Genomic DNA, 20,739 nt, shown 5'->3' with positions numbered 1-20,739 from the left:
GTGGAGATATTAAAGAGATGTCATTTGTGGTTATTTTTTTCATTCAAAAACTGAACAGATCAATATTTTATCAAAGTAGCAGAGTCTAGTGTATGTTCAAATGACTATCATGCACTTTAATCTGACAGCATTTATTATGTTGTTGTCCTTGTTCTGTAAACACCCGATAGAATGGACTTGTAATAAAATATGTCTTAAAATAACCTCAAACCGGTCGACTGAAGATGGTCGGGACTGAGTCAGGACTCAAACAGTGAAAATAATTACAGTTGATTTGCTAATGAATAATTAGTTACTCATGGTGTAATATGGGGTCTTATTCTGTTCTTGGAGTTCAAGTGGATATTTGTTAAAGAGTGAAAAGTACTGAGACAGAACTAATAAAAAACACAGCAGTGCTCCGGCATGAATTTGTGTGGCTTTTTGCCACTTTTTTTGGTCAGTATCATTTATTTTCTTCGTTTCTCATTACATACTGATTGACTTGAATACCCACGGATCCCGGCCTAATTTTTGTTAGGTTTTGTGGGGTGATGAGCGGCCTCGCTGAAACCTCTCCACTAGTGATTATTTTTTATTCCCTCAGTGTTGAAATAAAGTGAAACAACCCATGCAATAAAATGGCAAAGATTTTAATGGATTATAATAGCAGTAAATTGGCTTCTTATATTAGATATCCCAGGAGAGTTTTCTGTTACCAAGAAAGCTGCTTAGTTTTTTCTCGTTTTATGTATTTGAATACTTTTTTTGCCCTCTAGAAGTGAGAAACCAAAGGGGTCTCATTTTTAACTGTCCATTGTTATTTTTTACAATTATACTTCCACTAATTTTTCTCGCAGTGCCTTTGAAATACACTTCTCCAAGGAGTTGTGAAGTGAAATGCAAGGTGTCCCGCTGAGGTTGACCCTCTGACCCAACACTGGGGGGTACATCATCCAAACCCGAGTGCCATTTTTCTCCATTTGTCTGGCTAACCGCTGCTGTGAAATGATTTTCTGGGTGTACATGCCGCACTACGATTTGAAGGGCCCCATGCTGGTGTGTTCCAGCCAGAAGCTCATTATTCTCACTTTGGGGTCAGGTGTGCTTGATACTCCATGCTGGCTATTACAGGCGGTGCCCCCTCCCAAGTGTCAGATGCTGTTGTGTCTGTTGTCGGATCTGATTTGTCACCTGCATCCTCCTTGGGGCCGGTCTCCCATAATCAAACTACGGCAAGATTATCCACACCATCCCCAGCTTCAGGTGGTCTGTCACAGCAGCTTTATGCCACGTCCGCCCCGCCACGGCTGCCCACGCCGAACCACACTGCTGTTTGAATGCAGAATGTCAGCACTAATGCTGGACAGAGGCGCATTTCCCTGCTGGGTTTCGATGTCCGTGGCAGCGGGCTGGCGGAAGACCAGCTTTCTCTCAGTTGTGTTGTCCAAACCTCTGTTCCTCAGCAAGCCAGTCCCCTTCCCAGACACTGTGACATTTCCTCTGTGCGAGCTCATCTGCAGCCAGGCTGTCCCTTACTGCCTTTCATGTTTAATGTCAAATAAGAGCTTAATTGTGCCATCATGGCAAAATTGATAAAGCCGGGCCATTATGTCTGGCTGTCCAAGCACAACGCTAATGAATGGCCGCAATTAGCGAAGACTTGGTGAGTCATTGTGGTCCATTCAGGCAGTGTAACATTAAGTCCACATAAAGAGCAATAAAAATGGTAGATAAATTGAAAATTTAAGGCATCTCTTTTTCTCATGTCTTCATTCCGCTAGTGGCTGGTCTGCAGTAACCTTGCGGTTGCATAATGTATATACAATTGAGTGCACTTGTTGGTGAGGCCAAAAAGAACTTTGAAATCTTTGCATGAACCAGACACTCCATTTCCAATCTGTATCAGACAGGCAACCCTCTATCATGAAAGCAGAAGTACATTTGCATTTCAACATTTTCACATGTGCAAAAAGGATAGAAAATCAACAGTCATGTCGCCCATTTAACTGCGCTGTATTTTAAGGCTTCTGTAGTCGTACAATCAGTTTGTGTGAGGAACACACCAATTTAAGCCATTTTTCACTGAAAATATCCTGTGTTGATACAGAACTTGATAACTCACTTGCATTTTTCAAACTTATGTTATGATCAGTCCAGAAAACCAATGCAGGGCTCAACCAGAAGAATTTTTGTTTACTACTTGCCCTGCCAACATTTTAATAACCACACCACAAAATAATGATCCATTTGTATGTTTTCTAGAAATAAGTATATTTTTCATTGAATGTTGTATTTTCATAGCATTTTTGGCTTTTCAATTATAGCTATAATGTAACTACATGAATTCATAAGCTTTGCTTGAAACTGATCGATGCAGAGCTTGAATAATTTGATTCTAGTTTTCATCACATTCTTACTGATGCTTTCAAGTCTATCAAAAGTAAATTTTACATCAACTGGCCCCAGACCAGCAGGCCATCCTTATTGTAATGGAATTTGGCATCAAAGACTTCAGACCTGGTGCCACATGTTTAGAAATGCCAGTTTTTAATTGTGAATAAGATTTGAGAGCAGTGGCTTCAGAAGGCGCACAAGTCATATGGGCTTTTTTTCCTATTTGGAGCTTGGCAGGAGTTTTTGGGTGAACTATTCATTATTTAAAGTTTATTAATTTGAAGTTACTTGAAGTTAGGCAAAATGACGGTTAGAAAAGTCATACATTCAAATAGAGAGAAGTAGAGACAGATCAAAGCTAGTAGCTTGAGAGGTTGTGGCCAATCACAATCCATTTCACAAATATTACCATGATATCATCACTGATGGTTAGATATCCAAAGATAGATAGAATAGTGGAAGGGAAGACGGGAAGCAAAGGGGAGCAAGGCTGGAAAAGTACCTCGTGCTTTCGCCTGAAGCACGACTGCGCCATATGTCAGCGCGCTTCCTTCAAGGCTGTGGCTCCTCCGTCCAATGATTCTATTAGTGCGAGTCAATGGTAATCAAGAGGAAGTGCCTTGCAAGCTGTCTAATTATACACAGTAAAATTAATCCAGTCGCAAACTTCCTAATGATTCCCATTCCGGCCCATTCCTCTGGGCACCGTGCTGTCCCAATCTATGCTAATATTGATACAGGAAAGGGTCTTGTGATTTCCAGGGATAAGCTCTAATGACTCTGACTCATGTGTCTGGTTCTGGGCCAGTAGAGTGTTCACAGATTTCATTTTAATCCTCTTAAATACATTTTTAAATCATTTTCAAAGTTTTACATTCCTTGTTTTATTGTTGTGATTATTTTTTTAATTATTTTTTTCATTTCTTTTATGTAAAGCACTTACCATTGTGTATGAAATGTGCTATATACTGTAAATAAACTTGCCTTGCCTTGCTAACGCAATGCTCTACCACTGAGCCACAGGAACATCCTATTATTATTATTATTATAGGAAAGATCCTATAATATCAAATAGGGATGCACGATATATCGGCCACCATATCGGTATCGGCCCATATCGGCTCATTTTTTCTGTTATCGGTATCGGCCTGATAAGAAAATTTGGCCGATATCTTAAAGCCGATAACATTTCTTTTATGTAAAGCACTTTGAATTACCATTGTGTATGAAATGTGCTATATACTGTAAATAAACTTGCCTTGCCTTGCTAACGCAATGCTCTACCACTGAGCCACAGGAACATCCTATTATTATTATTATTATTATAGGAAAGATCCTATAATATCAAACTGTTGGATGTGATTGTAGAAGACTCCAACAATCCAAATAAAAGTGCTAAAAAATTGGATAAACATGAAGGATTTTTCCAAGTTTGAAGGATTTCTCAAAGCCGGGCCCTATTAACCTTCTCTTGCTCCCTATTAATCCTATGGAAATCCTTCTGTCAGAGCCTGCTGCTAATGTAAGCAGCCAAACAGAAAAAGAGACCTTTTTTGAATCTATTCCTTTCTTTTGCTTTTTTCGCAATGCTGGATCTGAGTAGGATTATGGTTCCTGAAAAGCCAGCCTTTATGCTCATATCAAACAGCGACATTAGGCTGAGTGTGAATGACGCAGTGAGTGTCAGGGGTAATGGATGCTGGGAGACGGATGTGAACCACTACACAATGTTGAGAGGCCTCGGAGTCTCAGTAGGACGTGGATTTTCAGCCTATCTCCTGGAAAAGTGTGCCTGTGTGTGCGAGTAAGAGCTGGTCTGCCCTGGGGTGGTTTGCGGGAGCTTAACTCTGCCTCCCCTCTGTGCCAACCTGTCTCCCTTGCTGTCAATCATCCACAGGCAGCCTGTCGACTGATTGGCCGAGAACAGGCCTGTCGGTCGGGAGCTCGACCGTGACCTTACTCTGCATTTCTCAGCCTCTCTGCACATATTTTCCTTCTCACCTCTCAGATTGATCAAATACCGTGACTTTTTCCGGCTGCCTACCTCAAAACGGAAGCTCGACATTTTGGGGCTTTTTTGGCACATTTTTATTGTAGGAATGCACCGCTCCAATACCTGGATCGGTATTGGCACCCATACCGACCTTTTAAAATGGATTGAGTATTGGCTGTATGTGACAGATCCAATTTTATACTGTTTGTTAGTCACGGTCATTACTGTCAAGCCCCAAATAGGATAAGAGAAACAGACTTGAGCCAGTGGTAATTTGGCATCAGTGATGACCAGTGTTGGGCAAGTTACTCTGAAAATGTAATTAAATTACTGATTACTGATTACTCCTTTTAAAAGTAATCACGTTACTGTTCTGATTACTTTATTTCAAAAGTAATTAGTTACATTACTAGTTACGTTACTTTTTTCTGTGGCTACAGCCATGAAATTTACATGAAATCCCAACATAAACACTCTCGATAAATATTTCTTATTAAAGCATCAACATTCACAAAACACTGTTATTTTTAACTAAAGCAAGCATAGACTGCTGCGTACATGGTTTGGCATGGCAGAATGCCAGCAAATAGAGCTGCTTTTATAATCGCTAAAAATATGACATCTCAGTTCATCGCAATCTCACAAAGCTCTGTTAATCACAATGAATATATGCATAATGAATCTTTCATAATGTCTACAATTCGTGTGTTATAATGAGAGGATTCGATTACTGATTACTCCTTTTAAAAGTAATCACGTTACTGTTCTGATTACTTTATTTCAAAAGTAATTAGTTACATTACTAGTTACGTTACTTTTTTCTGTGGCTACAGCCATGAAATTTACATGAAATCCCAACATAAACACTCTCGATAAATATTTCTTATTAAAGCATCAACATTCACAAAACACTGTTATTTTTAACTAAAGCAAGCATAGACTGCTGCGTACATGGTTTGGCATGGCAGAATGCCAGCAAATAGAGCTGCTTTTATAATCGCTAAAAATATGACATCTCAGTTCATCGCAATCTCACAAAGCTCTGTTAATCACAATGAATATATGCATAATGAATCTTTCATAATGTCTACAATTCGTGTGTTATATTGAGAGGATTCGTGAGCACGCAAATTTCAGCACTGCACTCCTGACTGGCCATTGAGTTCCAGAAATCAGCATTGCTCAACGCAGCAAACACGTGTTATAGCCTAAATAGAAACTCTGCCTCGTTTGCGCCTGTTAATCGTTTATATTTTATTCTTGTTGCTTTTGTGCAATAGATGACTAACAATTTATTTGTTTAGATATTTTATGTTTAGATATTTCTATTTTTCGGGAGTCCCGTGAATCATTTTATGTAATGTTTATAGCAATGTAATGCGGCAGTAACATATAGAGACCTCGGCTTGTAACTATACTAGAATTGCTATTTTGAAAATTATAACGTGTTAAATTACTCCGTTACTAAAAAAATAATCAAATTACAGTAACGCGTTACTAAGTAATGCATTACTGCCCAACACTGGTGATGACAAGATGCAAATCTGAACATGAATTATATGTGAGAGCTTTACTTGTAACTGCCGTTACATTAGTTTATATTTATGTTGTTCTTTCTATTTATCAGAAATGTTTGGCTTATAAGAATTTACTAAAATGATACCAGATTTAGCAAGGTTTCCATTACATTTCCATTTTTAGAATTCATCGTCATCAGTATTTATTTATTTATTTATTCCACTAAATGATGTTTTTTTTGAGTGAGTATACAGTGGGTACGGAAAGTATTCAGACCCCCTTAAATTTTTCACTCTTTGTTATATTGCAGCCATTTGCTAAAATCATTTAAGTTAAATTTTTTTCCTCATTAATGTACACACAGCACCCCATATTGACAGAAAAACACAGAATTGTTGACATTTTTGCAGATTTATTAAAAAAGAAAAACTGAAATATCACATGGTCCTAAATATTCAGACCCTTTGCTCAGTATTTAGTAGAAGCACCCTTTTGATCGAATACAGCCATGAGTCTTTTTGGGAAAGACGCAACAAGTTTTTCACACCTGGATTTGGGAATCCTCTGCCATTCCTCCTTGCAGAGCCTCTCCAGTTCTGTCAGGTTGGATGGTAAACATTGGTGGACAGCCATTTTTAGGTCTCTCCAGAGATGCTCAATTGAGTATTTTTTTGTTCATTTGAAATAAAGAAATATTTATAAAATATTTATACAAATATAAATAATTGATAAAAAATTTATTTGAGTTCACAACTACCTGAAATAAATGTAAGCAGAAAACAGTTAAAGAACTAAAATGATTAAAATTAAAATAAAGATAAATTAATGTTCAAAAGAAATGTACAAAAATAAAAATAAAAATGACAAAAGCACATAAAATGACTAAAACAAGAAAAAAATGCAGTATAAATCAAGAGCAAAAGACTGTTTGAAATGTTGCAATACTTTTGCTAAACTGCTTCATCTACTGCTTTCTGAACTAAATATTGAGCTGACGTGAGTAACTTTTTCAATGTTAAAGGGATAGTTCACCAAAAAATGATAATTCTGTCATAATTTACTCAACCCTATGTTGTTCCAAACCTGTTTGGCTTACTTACTTCTGTGAAACACAAAAGAAGGTATTTTGAAGAAAGTTGATAACCAAACAGTTTTGGTTTCTATTGACTTTGATTATCCCGTCAACAACATTAGTTCCCATTTTCTTCCTTTGTATAGAAGGGGATAGAAAAAAATATATAGATTATGTATTTTTCTAATTTTGTAATATTATATGGAAAAATATGTTTTTTAAACATTATATGTATTTATTGCATTATATGTAATATATATATATATCTATATATCTATATTATATATATGTATAGAGTGTGTGTGTGTGTTTGTGTGTGTGTATATATATATATATATATATTATTTTTAAAAAAAAATTTCACACAAGCTATATCTTTTCCTTTTATGTGTATGATATGTATAATGTGTAGTCATAAGTTTGTATTTATTTACACATAAGAATTATTGTAATAAATTTCTCACTCTTTATTGATTGTGATTTTAGATACAGGACAGGAAATAATGGAAAGGAGAGAGGAAACAGGATTCTGAAAACATTAGCTGAACTTGCATTACCCACATAAGCTGTAACACGCTCTAACTACTGGTTCACGACTCCATCCGGCTTTTATCCATCAGATTGTTTAGCCAGATCATGAGCTCAGTGAATGAAAACACTTTCGTAAGTGCTTTTGAGTCTAGAGATCCATGTAAAGCTCTCTCTGGATGGAGACGGGCTGAATCAAAGCATAGCAATAGCAAGTGTCTGCCAACAGAAGTGGGCTGAGGCTCCTCACACACAAATAGGCCTACTCGCTGATTTGATTTGAGCTCTGTTTGTTTCTGTTTATTAAAGAGTCATAGGAGTGGATGCCAAAAGACTAACGAGAATCATTTCTGGAGCTCGGTGAAGCTGGCAGTGTGATTTCTCAGTGTGGATTAAAACACAGTCATATTCTATGCATGAATTTCTTCTGTTGCTTTCATTGTAGAGCGCAAATCAACTGTCGGCTCAGTTCGATTTAATTAGGTTCATCACATCAACTTTGGGTTTATCACAGCTGAGCAGAACAAATAAAACACGACATGTCGGTGTTTAGACCTTATTCTTAAAGTGACTGGCAGGTTTGATCTGGTTACCAAAGCAAAAAAGCGCTTCATCACAATGTATGATATTATATCTGTATCAGTGGACTGAATGTTAAGCTGATTTACAGTATGATCTAAACTGGACAACATGCAAAAATGCATTTATGATTAAATAACAGATAATTACTTTAATCGGTAAGAAATACAAAGATTTTGGGAAAGATGTCTTTTTTTTATCTGAGCCACTGGACGTTGTGCATCATCAACCATTTTAGTCTACTAAAAATACAATCCTACAATTTGCAAAGGAGCCCATCAAGTAGAGTGACTGCTCACATTGCCATTTTTTACCGTTCCTTCCGACTGCATGCCATAAATATCTGTCAGATCAAAATCCATGTTATTTTCCCTCCAAATAAATGATCCATTTGATTTGCTCGTAGCTTGCCGTTGATATGAGTGCAGTCGAGTGATGCGTAAAGCTAAATACAGAGTAGCGCTCTGGGGGCGTGGCTTCCTCTCTTCATCTCCATGGTACCCACAACCAAGCTCCCTCTGTGCATGTTCAAGTTAAATTCCATTGATTTTCATTACAGATTGCAGTGTATGTGGATGTATGGTGTGCTGCCATGATGGAATATATTGATTTAGCAGTCAGACTGGGAGAAAAGATGATGTGTCTAAACATTACATCTGTAATACAATGGCAAAATTCAGTTTAAACTTTGTTTAATGAACTAAAAAAAAAAACTTAACTAGCTAAACAAAATGTCTGCAAACAAACATTTAAAAATATTACTACTGTTCACAATTACATTTGTAAAATGAGGCAGAAGTAAAAAAAACAACAACAACCATGAACCAGGTGTTACAGTATATAAAATCAAGTCAAGTCAACTTTATTTATATAGTGCTTTATACAATACTGATTGTGTCAAAGCAGCTTTACAGAGTCAAACAGGAAAATAGTTTGTCAATAATTCAAGAGGAGAATAACAAGTCATTTTTCCAGTTAAATTCAGTCAGTCATTGGTGATACAGTGATGTCATCATCCAATTCAGCTCTCTTCCTATAATGTCTGTGCAATCAGCCAAGCGTCCTCAAATAAGCAAGCCAAAGGCCACAGCAGCAAGGACCCAAAACTCCATCTGTGACAGAAATTGAGTTGAAAACCTTGGGAGAAACCAGGCACAGTCAGGGGTAGCAGTTATCCTCTGGAGAGCACAAAACCAGCATGGCGTGGTTTAATTCTAGGCTGCAACACAGGTCAGATTGAGCAATGGAATTGTCTGGTTCTCGTGGTCTTGTCCCGATGGCCAACAAGGTCTTCGAAGGGGATCTGTCTCTGGAGCTCATCTAGCTGACATGGTCTCCGCTGACATTCAGGGCTGTAGAGGTCGTCTCTAGGTGCTGATCCACCATCTGGGCTGGATACAGACTGGATCTGGGTGGCTATGGTGACCTCGGAATAAGAAAGAAACAGACTAATATTAGTGTAGATGCCACTGAGAACAATAAAGCACATTATAATTGTAGTAAAAACTCTAAACATTTATACAAATTACAAGGAATGAAAAAAATAAACTCCTAGTCTTGAAAGTACACACAGTATGTAGTTGCAGTGGAGCGGTCTGGTCACGTGCCAGTGTTTGTTGCCTTGGAAGAACTGAATGGGTTGCATCTGAAATCTTGCAATGATGAAAAAGCACCAATGAAACCTTTGGCCACACCCTGATGGTGAAAGAAAAGTAAATTTTAAGTAAAAAAAATGAAATGATGCCTTTTAAGTCATTTACATTGAATCAATATCAGTTAATTAAAGGGTTAACCTGCCACAGGAGCTGCTGAAACAGTTCTACTCCGCCATTATTGAATCTGTCCTCTGCACTTCAATAACTGTCTGGTTCAGCTCAGCTACCAAATCTGACCTCAGAAGACTACAGAGGGTAGTCCGGACTGCTGAGCGAATCATGGGTACAACCCTCCCTTCTCTCCAAGAACTGTACTCGTCCAGAGGGAGCAAAAGGGCTGGCAGAATCACTCTGGACCCCTCACATCCAGCACGCTCCCTCTTTGAACTGTTGCCATCTGGTCGACGCTACAGAGCTCTGAGCACCAGAACGACCAGACACAGGAACAGTTTCTTCCCTCAGGCCATCCATCTCATGAACACTTAACAATAACTGTGGAACACACACTATTTATTCACTCATACACTTATTTATCTAACACTCATACTCAGTCTACATTTCAATTTGCACATAATATACCTGTACATACAACTGTCGATTTGTATATTTTTATTCCTTAGTTACTTGTTCTATTTTTCTATTTTTTATTATCTGTGTTTTTGTTCTGTCACTGTCATTCTGTTACACTGTGGAGCTTCTGTCATGAAAACAAATTCCTCGTATGTGTAAACATACCTGGCAATAAAAACTCATTCTGATTCTGGTTATTTCACCCAAAAATTCTGTCATTAATTACTCACCCTCATGTCGTTCCAAACCCGTAAGACCTCCGTTCATCTTTGGAACACAAATTAAAATATTTTTGATGCATTCTGACAGCTCTCTGACCCTCCCATAGACAGCAAGGGTACTACCACGATCAATGTCCAGAAACGTAGCAAAGAGATCGCTAAAATAATCCATGTGACATCAGGGGTTCAACCGTAATATTACGAAGCTACAAGAATACGTTTTGTGCGCAAAAGAAAAAAAAAACGACATTATTCAACAATTCGTCTCCTCCGCGTCACCCTAGCACCATTTTGGAGAGTATCCACTGAACGCAAACAGTGTATGTTGTTCTCGTAGCTTTGTAATATTACAGTTGAACCCCTGATGTCACATGGATTATTTTACCGATCTCCTTGCTACGTTTCTGGACTTTGATCGTTGTAGTACCCTTGCTGTCTATGGGAGGGTCAGAGAGCTGTCAGATTCCATCAAAAATATCTATACAACATATGACATGAGGGTGAGTAATTAATGACAGAATTTTCATTTTTGGGTGAACTATCCCTTTAAATTTGTGATGAAACAGTAGATGCAACCTTTTTTTTTTGGCACATTCCATTGCACAACAGGGAGCACCCTATCCCTTCCACGCTAAATGTTTAATTCCCAGGGATAGCACATGTTCCATTTCTATACCTAAATATTTAAGGAAGGGGTCCAAATAATCACATTTTAAAATAAATAAAAATAAAAGAGCTGTTCTTTTACACTGTAATAATATTCCACAATGTTACTGTTTTACTGTATTTTTGAGCAAATATAGCCTTGGTGAGCATAAGAGACTTTTTTCAAAAACATTTGAAAACCCAAACTGTTGGACAGTAGTGTACTGTATATGCTAATGTACAATCTAAACAAAATCCACTTTTTGCAGTTATACACATTTAAAATGTAGTTTTTATATTCTGAAGTAAAGCCAAAATATTGATGACTCATCCTGCACTCGACTGATTTTTATCCAATTAGGTTCCTTCCAGAATTAAAATGTTCGTTCTAAATCCTCCTGCATCCATAGCAAATGTATGGCTGTGATGTAAAACTTACTGTTTATTTTATATTTAATATGTATTATATATTTAATAATTCCAATAGGCAACTCATCCCATGCCATTTCTGCTACACAAAAGAGTTATACCTCAAAATCATGTAGTCTCAAAGAGATGGATAAAATTACTTTTTTTAAGCTGATTAGGTTGGCAAAGAGGCGGAGAATTTCCAGTAAATTTCTGGAAGCGTTCTAGAATTTAGAAAAAATCTTTTTTCAAAAGAAACTTTTTTTTTTTTTTGAAAAGTTTCTGAAGATTTACTGGAAATATTCCACCCCTTTGCAACTCTAAAGCTGATAGACTTAAGCCCTGTTCACACCAAGAATGATAACTATAAAGATAATATTAGCGTACACACCAGCGGACGATATTGTCTGTTTATTCTAAGCGCACGTGCGTCTGCCGCTTTAAATTCTTGGGCTCGTTATAGCAGGATTGATTCTGACTGGGTGTCAATGATTTTATCGTTCATCACCTGAAAAAAATAATTCTGGAAGTGATTCCAACGATATCGTTTCTCTGTGCCTTTATCGTTATAGCTGTGGTGTGGGCTATTCTTTAATATTAAGAACGATTTTTATATATTCATCGTTATCTTATATAGTTATCGTGCTTGGTGTGAACGGGGCTTTTACAGTCTTAGACACTTGGGCTTTTTCACTTGGGCCATTAAAAAATTACATAGCAACACGGATAGTACAAACCACTCAGAACACTTTAGCAACCACCCACAATACGCTAGCATCATGTCAGCGAGTTTCACATGCCAACACCACTCAGATTTTCTTCAGAAAATGTAGTAATCGAGTTTGAATATACTGCTTTTAATCCTGTTTTGTATGTGACATAATAGTTAATGGGGTTTGATGACGGGCGGGTGATTGCGTGTGTGCGTGAGACAATGCTACAGGTGATTAATTCTTCTGCTGAGCCTTGAAGATGATTTATTTATTTGGAAATGGCACAGCATGACCGGGTCTGATAATAGTTCCCATGGTGAAGACAGCAGATAGGTCGTCCATTTCCCACTCACGCTACTTCACTCTCTTGGAGAGATTGCAGATCTGCTATCATTTAGCCCTCCCTTTTCAGACTGCGTGCCCTGCTGTGCTCATGGTCAGCTATTAGCCTAGCTCCTGGGAAGGAGAGAGAGAGAGTGAGAGAGAGACGACCGTGTGTCTGATGTATTAATGTCTGAAAATAAACGTCTGCTCTCTCTACACAGCCGTGCAGACATTCGTTTAGCTCCAGGCTAAAGCGGCAATGCTAAATGTGTTTCTTGCTGTGCTGATATTGATGTCTGATCGCTTGATGGCCTGGGATTCTGTTCTAAAAGGGGTTTTGCTTTGAGAACGTTATTAATTATACTGTTTTACTACCGAAACCTTTTTGAAAGGGAGAATCTGGCCTCCTGAGGTCAGCCGTGGTGTAAGATGTTTTTGATGAGTTAACCATTTAATCGTCAGTACAATAAATATTTAAGAGTTTTCTTTAAAACAAAAAAACTTTTTTTAGTCAGTAGTGTGAAAAATACCTGATTCTTGCACCTTTTTCATTTTGACCTTTTACTGAAATATTGACTTCAATCTGTTGAGAGGTAAATGTTTAAAACACATTGAGTGGATAACAATGAACAATGGTGGCTTAAAACATAAGGGACTTAATTCAGTTATTTAATTTTTATTTTGTAAGAAAATACTCCTTATTCCGTCCAGTCACCTTCATATGAGCAATGTGACAAATGTCTATTCCCAGTGGTTGTATTCAACAAGGCGCTGTTACTTATAATTCTGGCACAAGAAAATCTCACATGATCAGTGGGAGGTGTTTGAACGGACTAATTCATCTGGACCAGTGCTTACCAATCCTGCAGTTCTGCATTGTAATTCTTAAGGCTGTTTTTAAACTGGGATGTACAGTTCAAGTAGGCGAAGACTGGAAAATTTGACATTTTATGCATTTTATTTGAGATTTTTGTGTTTAAACCTGGCAAGCACAAGTGACTTGCTCAAAAAAGTATGTAGTTTAAAGAGTGGTGGCAAGAGTTTTCATTTGCTCAAGAGTTGCTAAGAAGTAATGTATCTCTTTAATGTTCTCTCTTGTAAACAAGTGTAAATGTCAACTTCTTTATATGTGTCTTAAGGATTAAATCTGTCACACAAAGAGTAAGCTCATTGATGTATTCCATTTTATTCCAGTCAGGATTCCTGGTTGGAGGCTACCATAAATATTTAGTTATGTCTGCTTACATTTCAACTTATATTTCAAGTGTAAATGAGCACAAGCTGTATCTTATGCTGCTTTATTTGACCAAAGTATAGTACAAACAGTAGTGTGAAATATTTCAATTTAAAATAACTGTTTTCTATTTTAACATATTTAAATGTAATAAAGCAAAGCTGAATTTTCAGCAGCCATTACTCCCGTCTTCAATGTCACATGACCTTTCAGAAATCATTTTATTATGCTGATTTGATGCTCAAGAAACATTTGTAACTGTAATGTAAAAGTAAGAATGTATGTAAATGTAAGAACTGTATGTAAAATAGAGATCTTTTGTTACATTATAAATATATTTACTGTCACTTTTGGTCAACTTAATGCATCCTAAATACAATAAAAGTATTAATTTCATAAAAAAACAACAACAACATACTGACCCCAAACTTCTAGACTCTGATGTCATTTTTATTTAGGGCCATTACAGAGTTTTTTTTCTCTCTTTATAAAGTGCATGTTCCTAAGAAATACTGCAGATATCCATTAGCCTAACCTAACACAAACATTTATGTAGTAATGGTGCTTTTTAACTTCTGCTCTCCTTTCAGTATGCTGAAAAACAACAAGACCACTTCTTTCTTGATGACACAGAGGGTGGGAATTTGATTATCACAGATCAGAAAATGAGCACTTCAGAGCTGGGCATGATTCACAGTGTTTATTCACCTACTGTGTTACCAAACTGTGGTCTACAACTCTTGTCGTGAAAGCATTGCTAATGACAGCAGCATCACTGTTTATTCCAGAGGTGGAACCTAGTCATTGTTTTGGAAGTCACAAGTAAGTCTCCAGTCTTTGCATTCAAGTCTTGAGTCAAGTCCCGAGTCAAGACAGACAAGTCCCAAGTCAAGTCCCGAGTCAAGACAGGCAAGTCCAAGTCGAGTTGCAAGTCCTCAGCTTTAAGATTCAAGTCTTAAACAAGTCATTAGGGATTTTTGCCCAAATTAGTGTCTCAGTATTAATTACCATTATCAAATTCATAGTAATTTATATCAGGAAGGCAGGTAGAATATGTTTGACATAGTTCAATTTCATGTGAGATGGGTGCCCTTAGTAAAACTACTCAAGTTCATTTTAGGGATTGTGACAAAATAGGAAAAGCAGTGAAAAAAACGATTTTATTAGTAACAGAATAGCAAAGACAACATAATTTCATAGAAATAACAGCTGCAACATACTTTGCATGTGTGCATAAGAATAGCTATATGCTTCTAGGTGTTATATCTAAGCCAATGAGACATTATTTGGAACCTCAATCAAACAGATTTAAAAATATGCGAGCGGAAACGCAGAAAGAACTGCTTTGAAAGAACTCAAAGAAATTACTACAAGCATACATTGCAAGTGAGAGGAAACATGCAACATGGATGCAGACAAACTCATGAAGACAATCATTCAAAAATGCTGTGCTTCAATCCTTTATAAGAGTAACAAAGACAAAATCATTTAATAGAAAAAATGTTATATGTTAAATGTTAAGTTTATAATATGCATAGTTGATCGCTAAATTTAGGGGCTGTGTGCGCTATTGGCCTACAGACTGATTTACAACACATGAATTCATTCATTTATCCTGAAAGAAATGGAAGTGACATGAGAGCCTGCAAGAGGGAGAAAAATTGAGTAGCCTGTATTTTATAGTTATATATACAATACTCATTTGTGAAAGAAACACTTCTTCAAATTATATTTTAAATTATCATTAGGCCTATTGCCGGTTGCTCACTTCAGACATTAGGCCTAATGTGCATTTTTCTTCTTCAAATTATAGCTGAATGGTTTGCAATGATTAATTTTAAATCTAGATTAAATCAAGGTTTATCTAATAATTCTGTTGCACCAAACTTCAAACCTTTAAAAATAAGCAGGTTTACATTTTTAACCCATCATTTTGATTGGATTTAAGTTATATTTAAGATTAACTTTAATCCTGTTGCACCATAACTTTAAACTCAATTATTTAAATCTCAATTATGGATTAACTTTAAACTTAACCCTTAAATGCATACCTCGGGTCTTTAGCGACCCGGGACATCATTCTCTATCCTCTCCCTCCTTCATTTTTTTAAATTAGACATCAACTTTCTTAGTATTCCTCAATCTATTAATTATAAACAATATAACAAGAAAAAAATATAATGTAAAATATAAAAGAATGCCACTTTTCTGATAATTTTTTTGTAAAAAGTGTATAGGGTCGCTAGAGACCCGAGGTATGTAAATGTGTAAGTATTTTTTCCTGCACAATTACATATCTGATGACTCAGTATGTGCAATGCATCTTTTTTTCCTCAAGGCATGACGTTTCACTCATAATTACCGCAGGTATAAAACAAACGAATATCATCAACAAAAATTGAAGTGGTTTGAATGGCTTTACTGCAGAGCAATTACTATACGCAATGAAATATCTGCAATCTATTGCAGCAGTTAAAGATACATCCGTACTGTATATATATAGGTCCGGGTCGCTAAAGACCAGAATATGTAAGCTAATAATGATTGGCAAAACATTCATGCATTTAAGGGTTAATGGAGGTTTAAAAAAAATGCACATGCATTTAAAATATGTAACCGATCAAACAAAAACTGTGGATATCTGACAAAAACAGGTCTCAGAGAGGTGTTTATTTCAAATAAAAATGAAAATGAAAGCACAGCAGAGTGCGAGGGTCGTGGCGGGATGCGGACCCGTCACTCATGGTGCACCTTGGGGTCGGACAAACAAAAGAAGTGAAGAATATTTAACAGCAGCGGTCACGGTGATGATGAGGTGAGCACCAGTGAAGTGATCGCGGCCACGCATCTCGTTTCTCATGCCCTCCGCGTTCCTGCTGGGCGGTGATCAAACGGACAGGGCAGCGCTTTTCAGATCGCTACTTGACGAATCATGTAATTTGTTATGCTATTCATTAATTTATACTAGCCTATCCAACGCTCCCTGAACGCAGTCTCTGGCTTATTGCCAGTCAAGCGCAAGCACGCTGCAGGGACGCGTCTATAACGACTTTGATCTGATCATAAAGTCTTTCCGAGTCACAGGGCTCAAGCCCAAGTCAAGTCTCGAGTCCTTGCTGTCAAAGTCTAAGTTGAGTCTCAAGTCTTCTTTAATTATGTCGAGTCGAGTCGCAAGTCATCAAATTTGGGACTTGAGTCCGAGTCAAGTCTCGAGTCGTGTGACTCGAGTCCACACCCCTGGTTTATTCCACACATCTCTCATTTGTTAGCGATCAACAAAGACAAAACAGTGACACGGGACTTTCAAAGGTGCCATGTAAAGCCAGTGTGGCATGGCAATGCCTGAAGCAGACTGGCAGAGATTCAGTCGCCTCTCACCTTCACGGCAGATGAGTCATTCCAAATGTCTCGCTCATGAATCAGTTGGGCTTCATTAGGGTTGATCGGAGGTTCTCTGACACCATTCGTGTCCTGGCCTGCTCACCTGCTATCACATGTTGAGTGAACTTATCCCGACCAGGTGGACCGTATCCATGGATACCGTCTCTTGGACCAGTTAACTCCTCTGCAATTACTCATGTGACTGATGCTAGACCATTTAGTCTGGTTTTGCAGATATCCAGAAATGAGTGGAACGGATCTGCTTGCAGAAAGGTGCATGTTGAGACAGATGCGATAGACCATCGTTATGCAGGGCAGACTGTCTCCCTAGGGACGAATCGCTCTGGCTGCATGCTGGGAAATATGACAGGCTGTTAATTGGACGTGGCAGCGAGGCTACAGTGACACAAAGGGAGTTTAGATCAGTGCCACATCTAGTCTTAGTGCTGTGGTCTAACTTAAAGCCCTCCACAACCTCCCCAGCTCCCATGACCAATTTTTCCTGAGCATGACTTTAATCAAGTAAGTTTCAGCTGTGTATATAGACTGTCTTTGATCAGGCATATCTCATCCAGCAAAGAGTTGGTGTTATTAAATTTCACTTTTATAAAGTGTACACGTGCTAGGCTGATTTGCAATGCTAGAGCCATGCTTTGAATCTGGTCTGAAAGAACCATTAACATAATAGTTTTGTTCAAATGATTCTTCAGCTGGTGAATTTTTATTTTATTTTACACACATACAGCAGACATGTGGGTGTTTTGTAATATGACATACTTTATATAATTAACATCACACATAACATTCATTTGTGCATTTATTTATTTGTGCACATTATCCATTTTGGCCATATGAAGTGCTTGCATATTGTTATGCATTATAAAAAGCTGTTCATTATCGCAAAATAAACTCAGGCATGGTGACCAGCACTTCTGTATTCTAGACACAGGTGTCGCATAAACCTGAAGTGGTTTGTTTTTGCGATAATGAGCAGCTAACTATACATTATCCCGCTTATTTCACGGCTACTTACTAAATAAATAAATAAACAGACATGAAATATTGATTTGAGTATTATGTGAGAAGAAAGAGTGATATGAGACTAGCACGGCTATGGAGGAAATCATTTGCCGGGCAATGGTCAATTATACAATTTAGCGGCCATTATGCTTTAACAATCAAATATTGGTCAACTAGTTGTTATAGCAGTATTTTTCTCAGTGAATCTTACAAAGTAGCTGCTTTAAACTGGTATTAAATTTGAGCAAATATCCAAAAGATGAATTCCGTTGCTTAGTCACGCAGAGCCATTGCTGCGCCACTCAACTCGATTCATTTCCTGCTCTTGAATTAGAGTGCTTTAAGAATGGGGGGAAAAAAGACGTAAATTTTTTTGGCAAATGTAATTGAGCCTACCATTCTACTCATTAGTTTTCTTTAATGGTTTCTCTGTTATGATAATTACTTCGGTGCTCATTAAATAGCTGCATTCATTCCCTCGGTAGAACAAGATTCAGTGTAGGCATCTGTCAGGCAACACGGAAGAAAAAGGGAACATCTGAAGCTCAAATAAATGTGCATAAATGATAAACTACAGCAAAGTGACGTCGGGGGCCTTTGTGTTTTCAAGCATGCTTTGAGCTTGGAGAGTTCTCTGTCTATTTAGCAGATGTTGGATGACACAGAGGTGACAACGGCATGGTAGCATAGGGAGAAAATCAGTCACGCTGTCGGTATGGTCCATCTTGCTCATAAAGTCTTCACGAACTGCTTACATGTGCCGTAAGCACTGCAGGTGAGTAATGGTGGTGTCAAAGCAAATGACGAGACCAACATATGGCAGCCGTCATCCCACCGTGAGGCCGTGAGCTCGAGTGACACAAACGCAAGGCCATCTTACACACTCCTACATCTGAGGATCATACCGCCATTCATTCAATGGTCAGACACAACTCGTTGTCGCGCTCCTGGTGTATATTAAGGTAAGAAATTGGAAGGCCGTGCCATAAAGGGTCTCTCATAGAGTCCACAAGCTGGGTAGATATTTCCTCTGAACTTATCACCTGTGCAAGGACTGATGGGTCAGTAATCTTGTCGAGAAATAATTACTTTACTCTCTTCTTTTTTATTCTACCAAAGGTTGACATCATTTATCTCTCAGCCCCGGCGCTCTCAGTGCCACAGTGTCGTTTCTTAAATAAGGCGGGCTCGGTTTTGCAGGACCTCTCTCTCGAAGCCATTAGTTTCCCAGTGCAGCCGAGACCCCTGGCATACCTCACCTCCAGAGCAGGTCTCGCGGCCCCTGGCTCCACAGGCCTCTGATGGGAGTTTAGAGATCAAAGCTGCATGCAGGCCATCAGCGCTGTTCATTACAGGGGACTAATCAGCAGCGACCAAGAGAGGGAGAGGACGGATAATTTGATTACACAACAGTTATTAATGGTGCTGTTGGAACGCAGAGCGGGGGTCTCCACTGCCGTAATTACTCTGGGACCGAGAGAGAGGAGGGAGGAAGCCTTGGTCAGGCTGATTGGTTAAAAGTACGGCCCATCTCAGCAGTCTGCGAGATGAGAATAAATAAAGCAGTATTAACCTAATATGCAGTGGTTTTCTTTTAAAGAAATCTCACCGACATTCACTCTTTAATTCAATCAAAGACGGTTATCTTCCTTTGGAATTTGCAGTGTTAATTGCATTAATGTTTCACTTTGAGACCAATCTTTCCTCAAGATCCTCCTCAGATTACCAACATTAAACATGGATGTTTGCTGAGCGCCCTCCCCTCTCCTAAAATCCCATTATGGTGGTAATCTTTTCCATCTTTGAAATTGTAACCTTTTAATAATCTTTGCAGATATAAATCCTAATTAAACTCACTCAATCTTCAGGATTTTAAAGGTGAAATGTGTTTTCTGCATTACTAGTGGTGCCAAACGTTATTGTTTAAAAACAGAATTCCTAAAAACTCCTCCTGTCCCAACTCTTGTCTTCCATTGTTGTGTAAAACAGGTAGTCCCGCCCCAAACTCAGACCGTTGGTTGAGCCATAAGTTGAGATGTTGGATCAATTAAGGGGCTAGATCACCAAAAAATGAAAATTATCATCAGTTATCCAGCCTTACGTCATTCCAAACCCAAACACTTTTGTTCGTCTTTGAAAAACATTAAAATATTTTTAATGAAACCTGAGACATTTTCTCATGTCATTTAAGTACAGTTGACTGTTACCATATTTGATGTGCTTTTTGCATAGTGTGATTAAAGGATTAGTTCACTACTGAATTAAAATTAGCTGATAATTTACTCACCCCCATGTCATCCAAGATGTTCATGTCTTTCTTTCTTCAGTTGAAAAGAAATTAAGGTTTTTGAGGAAAACATTCCAGGATTTTTCTCTATTTAGTGGACTTCAATGGGGATCAATAGCTTGAAGGTCTAAATTGCTTTTTTTATGCTGCTTCAAAGGGCTCTACACGATCCCATCCAAGGAATAAGGGTCTTATCTAGCGAAACGATTGGTCAT

The sequence above is a fragment of the Sinocyclocheilus grahami genome, unplaced genomic scaffold, assembly GCF_001515645.1.
Source record: "Sinocyclocheilus grahami isolate Dianchi unplaced genomic scaffold, SAMN03320097.WGS_v1.1 scaffold79.1, whole genome shotgun sequence".
NCBI classification, from domain to species: domain Eukaryota; kingdom Metazoa; phylum Chordata; class Actinopteri; order Cypriniformes; family Cyprinidae; genus Sinocyclocheilus; species Sinocyclocheilus grahami.
The sequence above is the reverse complement of the archived record's forward strand: the minus strand, read 5'-3'. Positions refer to the sequence as shown.